Raw genomic sequence first — 9,322 nt, 5'->3', positions numbered from 1 at the left:
TGTACACACGGTGGCACAACAGACACACAACACACATCCCCTTGTACCTTTCTGTGCATGACGTGCACGCGTACTGTAGACGTCTTGAGGCTGCTGTAAATCACACGCACACACACACACACACACACACACACACACACACACACACACACACACACATTATGTCAGTGTAGTGTCACGTTGTGGTGTGATGTCACTCTGTGGCTCCATGTGTCATGTTTGAGCGTAAATGTGTGAATATGTAGTTCTGTACAGGTGTGTGTGTGTATGTGTGTGTTAAACCTGTGTGTGTGTGTGTGTGAGATGGTCCACCACAAGTGTTTCCTTCCAAGTGTGTGTTTGCGTGCGTGTATGTCCCGTGCACAATAATCAAGGCATGTGTCAATGTTTTGCCAGTGAGGAGCTGTAATGATCAGGTGGTGCAGCGAGTACACACACAGACACACACGGACCCACACACACTGATCCTCTTAAACCTGATGCAGGATTCCCTCCGCTGCGCACGACTCTCTCGGTCACACGCACCCGCACAGTAAGTTAGTCAGCTGCAGCAGGAGGAACGTGCGCGTCCACATGAGCCGGACCGGGAGAAGCACCGGAGAGCTGCCGGTGGAGGCTCCGGAGGAAGCTGCGCGCGACTTAACGGAAAATAATTATCTGGAAATCAATTCGTCACATGCACTTGGGAGTCTGTGCGCGCTCCCGGTGCGCGTGACAGCGTCGTCAGCTGTTGTGGTGAAACGTGCGCAGTGACTCTCGGTGGTTCGAGCCTCAGGAGCTTCGCGGTGTTTGTGGCACAGTGTGCGCATCGCTCCGGATCCGCCGGACCCCGTGACGCAGCTTCTCCGCAGAATCCGCGCAGGTCTGCCCCGCACAGCGCAGCAGCACCGCGGGGACGGGAGGACGCGCAGAACCGACGGGACACAACCGGACCCGGGTGGACTCGGACAGAAGACAGCCGTTGTCCCCAGACCCTGAACAACTCCAGGAACTTTCGCTGCGTGTCTCCCTCTGTCCGGTGGAACCTCCGCAGGATCTCCATGACGCGACGCGCCGGGTGATTACTGGACTTTGGCCGGAGGGGTTGTGCGGACACCGGGGCATCATGTGGACGCCGACGGAGGACGAGAAGATCGGAGTGGGTGAGTGGACCAGCGGGTTCTGTACAGATAAATGAAACTGGTCTGATGCTGGTGGCCAGAATCAACCAGAACCCCCCCACTAGCGGAATTGAACGTTTTCAAAGTGAATGTGGTCAGTGCGGCTGGTTCAGCTGCACCTGCGCCTCACGCGCGCGGCTCATTGTGTCTCTTTGTGGAGTCGTGACAGTGAGATGCTGGTTGTGTGTGACTGTGTGGGTCTGTGTGGGTCTGTGTGTGTGCAGGAGTTTCTTTATTACTGGTGTTTACTTCTTTCTGCTGCGTCAACGACGCTCCCATCAAACCACGGAGTGTTTCCCCTGAGACACGTGACTGTGGCCCCGGAGCGCACGAGTCTCACTGAGGCTCGTGCGAGTTTATTGTGTTTTATTTTTATCTCTTAAAAATCAGCTGAATCCATGTGTGAGTCTGTGAAATCATCAGTGTTTATAATATCACGTGACGGAGGCCTGTCCACTCCTGGCTCTGGTCTCATTAATTTACATTTATCAATCGCAGTATTTCATCTATTTATTAATGCATCTGTATTTATTTGTCTGTGCAGGATTTATAAGATGTGTGTCAGTGTCCTGTTTGAGGAGGAGGAGTCTGTTCAGGTGGATCCTCACCAGACTCCTCCTCCTCAGCCTGAGGGGGCGTGAGGAGGAGGAGTCTGGTCCTCAGGTGGATCCTCACCAGACTCCTCCTCCTCAGCCTGAGGGGGCGTGAGAGGGAGGAGTTTGGTCCTCAGGTGGATCCTCACCAGACTCCTCCTCCTCAGCCTGAGGGGGCGTGAGGAGGAGGAGTCTGGTCCTCAGGTGGATCCTCACCAGACTCCTCCTCCTCAGCTTGCAGGGGGCGTGAGGAGGAGGAGTCTGGTCCTCAGGTGCATCCTCACCAGACTCCTCCGCCATGTGTTTGCTTGGTATCCGACTTTTGACAAAGAGCAAACCAGTAAATACCAGTGTGATGCAGTGGGAGGTTTGTAGGTTGGGTCTGAGTGGTCAAGGTGGTTTGTTTATGAAGCTTCTGTAGGCGGAGTCTTGAAATGTTTGAACTTCTGACTCCGCCTCTCATGACAGAGCTGACAGGAAGTCGATGAGGATTCATGACGGAGCCGCTCACTTCACTTTAAGAAACTTTACCTGAGTTTCACGAGAGGTTTGGTTTCTCTGCTGTTCATCTAAACATCGAGACACGAACATGGACGTGTGTTCACTGGGTTTTTTCACGTTTTCTCATTTTGAAACCAGAGCGTCCGACATGTTTGTTCTGTGGCTGTGAAGTCTGGAACTTCCTGTCTCATGATCCGTGCTTCCTGTCCACTAGTCTGCCAGAATACCAAAAAGCATTCTGGGAAGTGTGGAGCACCAGTTAACCAGGAGGAGAGAGGAAGCTGGTTTGAATTAATGTTCAGTTCCTCAGTTTGATCTTAAACGTGATGATCGTGAGTCTTCATGTTCTCATCGACTCCAGAGAAGATAAACACAGGAGACGAGAGGAGAGAGGAAGTCCTCCATCTTCTGTTCAAACAGCGAGAGAGAGTCACGTGTGTGTTTCCATGTCAGTGAGTGTTGTGTCTTTTGTCGTCCGTGTCGTTGTCGCCGGACGAGGTCGTGCATACCAAGGCGGGGGGGGGGGGGGGGGGGGGGGCGGTAACTCATAGAGCCGCTCCAGTGGAGTCGGGATGACTAGTGCCTGGTTGCAGAAAAACAGCCATTCAGTGGGATGAATGCAGCTTTGTGGCTCCCACTGAGGCTCCTGAATGCAGCTTCACCCCCCCCCCCCCCCGGCGCGCAGTTCTCACACTCACCCAGGACACACACAGACAGGCAGGCAGAGAGAGAGAGAGACAGGCGGGTAGAGAGAGACAGTTAGAGAGAGAGAGACATGCAGAGAGAGAGACAGGCAGAGAGAGAGAGAGACAGGCGGGTAGAGAGAGACATGCGGGTAGAGAGAGATAGGCGGGTACTGAGAGACAGAGACAGGCAGAGAGAGACAGGCGGGCAGAGAGAGAGAGAGACAGGCAGGTAGAGAGAGAGAGACAGGCAGGCACAGAGAGAGAGACAGGCAGAGAGAGAGACAAGCGGGTAGAGAGAGACATGCGGGTAGAGAGAGAGACAGGTGGGCAGAGAGAGAGAGACAGGCGGGTACTGAGAGACAGACGGGCAGAGAGGGAAAGGCAGAGAGAGAGACAGCAGGCAGAGAGAGAGAGAGAGAGAGAGACAGGCAGAGAGAGACAGGCGGGTAGAGAGAGAGACAGGCAGAGAGAGAGACAGGCAGGTAGAGAGAGGACAGACAGAGAGAGAGACAGGCAGAGAGAGAGAGACAGGCAGAGAGAGAGAGACAGGCAGAGAGAGAGACAGGCAGGTAGAGAGAGAGACAGGCAGAGAGAGAGACAGGCAGGTAGAGAGAGACAGGCAGAGAGAGAGAGACAGGCAGGTAGAGAGAGGACAGACAGAGAGAGAGACAGGCAGAGAGAGAGAGAGACAGGCAGGCAGAGAGAGAGACAGGCAGAGAGAGAGACAGGCAGGTAGAGAGAGGACAGACAGAGAGAGAGACAGGCAGGTAGAGAGAGACAGGCAGAGAGAGAGAGACAGGCAGGTAGAGAGAGGACAGACAGAGAGAGAGACAGGCAGAGAGAGAGAGACAGGCAGAGAGAGAGAGACAGGCAGAGAGAGACAGGCAGGCAGAGAGAGAGACAGGCAGAGAGAGAGACAGGCAGGTAGAGAGAGACAGGCAGAGAGAGAGAGACAGGCAGGTAGAGAGAGGACAGACAGAGAGTGGGAGACAGACAGGCAGACGGGTGGATGGATGGATGAACAGACAGGATGAGTTAGGACACATCACAGGCCCTTTATGAAATGCACCTGCTAAAGACTGTAAATAAAAGATGGACGACAACTCACAGGTGAAGCTGAATCACCTGGATCGCCCCCTGGTGGCTGGCTACAGTATAGGTCATAAACTCTGCCTCCTCCATGTTAGCAGATGGGACATGAACCAAACTAACAAAATCAAAGTGAACGTTAATTACATGTTTATAAAGATGGTTCCTGTCGTTTCAGGTCGTTCTTCTCTCTCTGATGTTTGTTCAAGTGTTTCTGATCAGTTTGGTTTGAATCAGTTATTTGATGATGTATAAACAGGCTGAGACGTCACACTGACTCCTGATTGGTCAAGATCGGCTTCACTCACGACTTTGACTCCGAACATCATCCGAGATATTTGAGGAGGAAGTTTTGAATCAAAGTGCAACAACTCTCAGATCCACACGACACTGATATCGACTTTATTCTGAAATATGCGTAAAGCTCAAACTAATTAATCTGACATCTACACTTTGTTTAAACAGACAAACCCAACAACACTAAATATTGTCCTAATGACACGAAACACACAACAGGCCAAGACTCAAATTGACAAAAGGGACACACACACGATGCAGATACACCAGTGGACGGACCCACTAACACAACGTACGACACACATTTCTCACACCCACACCAGTGTTAACACAGCCGTGAAACTGGGTCACGGTGAGAAGTTACAGATGTGTAAACTGAGGGATGCTCTTCTTACGTCAAACAACTTTTTTGTTTTCTTTGTTTTTGTTTGTCATCACCTGTTTGTTTTTTTATCTGACCCATTTATCCTGAGCCGGCTTTTCGTCTGTCACTGTTGTGTCCTCCTGGTGGTGGAGGCTCCTCCTGGATGATGGAGCAACCTGCCAAACATCTTTAAACTCTCTTTAACGACCCTCCCTGGCCCTGTCATTTATTCCCCCCCGGTCGTCTCAGGCCTCATCCGTCACATGTCACCTCTCGTTCGAGTCGTGAAAGCTGCTTCTCTCACTCTGACACAATTCAGACGGATGGTCGTCCCAACAGCTGAATAATTAGCCTGATTCCTCCTCCTCCTCTTCCTCCTCTACCTCCTCCTCCACCTCCTCCTCCTCCTCCTCCTCCTCCTCAGCGACGTGTATATAAACTCTGCCTTATTAAAGAGATGAAGATGGAATTTTGTGACATCACAATGACGAGGCAGATTATCTGGACGACCGATAAAACGTGTTTCAGGAGCTTCAGTGTTTTCTGTGCCACAGACTTTGGGCCTTTGAACAGAACTTTTCAACATTCACGCCAAAACTTTCCGAACACTAGAGGAAAGAAACGCTGAGTCATGTGTCTCGTATAACTTAACCCGGGAAATATCAGATCATGAACTTTCTTCATGTGGAAATGTAAAAACTCTGTGAGTCCATTTCCACCCGTTGGCTCAACTGAAGCGTCAGTGACCTGGAACCTGAAGCCCTGCACCACTATGAGCTGAGCGGGATGTGAACATGTGACATGATCACAGTGTTGTATTCAGCAGTGTGTGTGTGTGTGTCTGTGTGTGTGTGTGTGAGTCCTGTGAGACTCTGGTGAATCGGTCCTGACCCAGATCTGCAGCTTTAATCGTACAGCTTCTATAAAATAAAAGCTATTCTCAGGGGAGAGGAACATCTAATTGGAAACAAGGATCGTGTGTGTTTCCCTAGAGGCTGGAATCTGAGCAGGTCAGTCCTCTCATCATGTGATTCAACAAAATACTTTAATGTTCCCGTAAAATATCAACATCTTTGATTCTCTGTAGAAACATGAAAGTGCTGAAATGTGTCAAACAATACACTTTGACGTTCTGGCCTTTTAAAGTATGGAAAAATTGACATGGTTGCATTTTGTTGTTTGGTGACATCTGGTGGCCTTAGTTGGTTTGCCGAGAGCAAAGCAGGAAGTCAGGTGACATCGTGAAAGTCTCTCAGAATGAGTTTGGGGGGGGGGGGTTTGAAGACGGATAAAAAAAAGATCGTTAACGAAACGAGAGATGAGGAGCCGACAATGTGAAGTTGTCGTGTTTTCCCGCTGTGGATGACGTGTGTATGTGTGTACGCATATTTTCAACGTTAGATGCGTACGTGGGAAAGGAGTTTAGTCTCCGTGTCGGCAGACTTCACCGTGGGCAGCGTGGGAGGAGCCACATTTAGACCACACCCCACCACAGTCGACTTTCAGATGAATTATTTATCCTGTACGATTTGCTCACATTGTGATTCACCATGAAAATAAGTCGTTCTCAATCACACACACAGAGGAACCGGTGAAAGGGAAAATAACGAACCCTCCTCCTGAGACTCGCTCACACTCAGATTGTTCAGTAGCAGCTGGTTTGATTTGCTGAGGTATGATTTACTGTGAGCGATGAGAGTTCTGAATGTCTCCACGTTGTGTGGAGTCGGCGCCAGCGGGAGGACGATGCAGCTTGTTTACACAAACAATAACAAGTGTCGCTCTCAAGCAGAGGCGGGGAAACACTGTAGAAATTACACAACACTGTGTTTTTCCATCCTCCCCTCAAGTTGTGTTTGTGTCACGTGTGAGGAGGCTTAGAGATTAAGACCAGTGCTGCTGTCCGTGGTGCTGAAACTCACCCGGTGGAGAAGACAGGATTCCTCTTGTTCTCTCTTTTCACCACAGTGTCACAGACGTTGTGTGTTTCCAATCGTCCACTGAAGCTGCTGCACCATCAACATCTGTAACACACACAGTGGAGATGAACCCTCAGGCCGACCTGCTGCGGAACATGAGGCTGCTTGTTAACAGCAACACACGGCAGGTTTATTCATGAAGCACATTTTATACACAAAGAGCTTAACAACACAACACAGACGTCAGTTCAGAGTCAAAAAGCTCAATTCAAAACAATTCTTTAAGTTAAATGGTTGAAGAGACTGAAACGGGTAAAATATAAGAAACGATAAATCTGTATAAAAATGTTAATACAAGTTCAAAAAGTAAAATAATAGAAATAAAATGTGTAGAAATGTGTACAATTTAAGATAGAAATTAAATGACCTAAAAGTGATGGTTTGAACTTAGATTTTGTAAAAGAGGTTCAGCCATTAGGCAGTTAAAGCTGCTGCTCCTTGATTTTGTACTGGGCACCATTAGCACCAGTCCCCAGTGATCTCAGAGGTCAGTTTAACCGATCGGGTAAATAAAAACCTTCATCATGTATTTTAACGACTGCTCATGCTCTCTCGTGTGATGGTTCCTCCGATGCCTTATGTGCTCTCTGCTGATTATACAGTTCACGTCTCTGCTGTACGACTTTACAAGGTTGGATATTTGCCAAGTGGCTCTGGCAGTAGATGCTACAGGAACCCCCCCCCCCCCCCTTCTTCCTCTCTGCTCTGAGACATTTGATTTGATCTCATTTGTGGGAAAAGAAATTTGCAGTTTTATTCGTGTGAAACATATCAGAGGAGTTTCTGATGCTGGTTCCAGAACATCTCTAATTCACATGAGCTTGTTGATCTAAGTGTTTGTTATTCTTTGCTCATTTTCATGTGCGTGTCTTAACGAGCCTGTTGTGTTGGTTTGTGTGGACGCAGAGTCTGAAGCTTTAACTCGAGGCCTCAGGGAGAATCTTGGTTTCTTTTTTTACTCTCCTTTCAGATTCTCTTTGGACTCGAGACTTTAATCTTCCTGTCGCTGTCTCGCTCGGCCGATGGCCTTTATCTGACAACTCACCATCTCCTGATTCATCCGTCTCTGCAGCCCCGGCTCTCCACGCCCGTCTCTGAAAGACACACATCCCTGTTTTAGATCCATATTCTAATTCTTCATTTAACACAACATCACAAACAAGAACAACCGTGAAAAACCCAGTGGAAAGAAACCTTCTTTCACTTCAGTTTCTACTCATGAGCTGGAATTCTTCAAAACATCGTGATGCTCAGACTGTCACTGGAACAGGTTCACACACATTGAGTGACACACATTTCCTCATCCATGAAACGTGTTTGAACGTTACTGGATAATGATCAGTCGCTCGCTCGCTGCTCTCCTCTCTCTCCTCTCTCTCTCTCTCGTCTCGGCCTCCCTCCTCACCCCCGTGGTTCTGGTCTTTCGGGGACAGGAGCCGGGAGAGAGAGAGAGAGAGAGAGAGAATAAAGATCATGAAGTTTTAATTCTTGCGGTGCTCGGTCAGGGAAACTTTTTCCTTCCAGTCAGTAGAGTTCTGGTTTGGATGTGGGTTGAATCTCTATCTGCCAGTGTGTGTCTGTCCGTGTGTGTGTCTAATGTTTGTGTGTCTCAAGGGTCTTAAACACAACAGCGTTCTAGGGGAGAGTTCCGTTGTTGTTATGGTTACGTTCAGTTTCACTGGACACCCTGGCAAGACTGGTTCCACTATCGCCATAACAACGGACTTCTCAGCTTCCATGCAGTCGGGGGGGGGGGGGGGGGGGGATCCAGCCGGCCTTGATTACATTTAAGTCTCCATGTGACTCAACTTGAATCTGTTCAGTCGAGTGGAAAAGCTCAAGTTGCCAAAAGGAAATATTATCTCGTCATCTTAAAGCAACAGGATGTGAGCAGCAGCGCCCCCTGCAGCCACGAGTGGGGATTCATTCTGTGGAGCTCCGAGTCAGAGCCACTAATCTGGTAACCGAACGGTGGATATTACCCATGATCCTCTGCTTCTGCCTCAGCGTTTGGAATTCTTCATGTTTTAAAGATTTTCTGATGAATATTGGAGATAAACTCTGGTTTTTAATAACTTCTGATTCTTTTTAACTGATCTCAGTCCAGCTTCACTCTCACCAGAGTCTGGGAACTATACCACAGGATGGCTCTAAGTTTTAAATAATCCACTGGTTTCTGATTGGTGCTCGGAATCGGCCGATATGAAAGGTCCCGGGATCAGATCGGGATGGGAACTGTATGTGAACATCTTTTATATAAAACTCTTATTTAACCTGATGATGTGAAATAAACATGCTCATCTATGACCAACATCCACATCCGTTCTCCCTCTCTCTTCTCTTTCGTTCTCTTCCCTCTCTTTCACCCCCCCCCCCCCCCCCCCCCTCCCCTCGCTCACTCTTTGTTTCCAGTCAGCTGTTCTCGACTGTTTCCTGAAAGGCGATGCCGGCCTGTCTGTCTCTGCAGTTATTGATTCGTGGTTAAAAAGCTCTGAAGTCCGAAGAGAGTTCAACAGAGTCGCACTTAGACGAGATGTCAACAAACTCCTCCTCTGAAATGCATTGAGTCAGGAGCGTGATGACTCAGCAGAACTGACACAGTAATACACACATCAGATGTTATCAACTTTTACATTTACGTGAATCTTCAGAT

This window comes from Pleuronectes platessa, chromosome 2, assembly GCF_947347685.1.
Source record: "Pleuronectes platessa chromosome 2, fPlePla1.1, whole genome shotgun sequence".
In the NCBI taxonomy this organism is placed as follows: Eukaryota; Metazoa; Chordata; class Actinopteri; order Pleuronectiformes; family Pleuronectidae; genus Pleuronectes; species Pleuronectes platessa.
The sequence above is the reverse complement of the archived record's forward strand: the minus strand, read 5'-3'. Positions refer to the sequence as shown.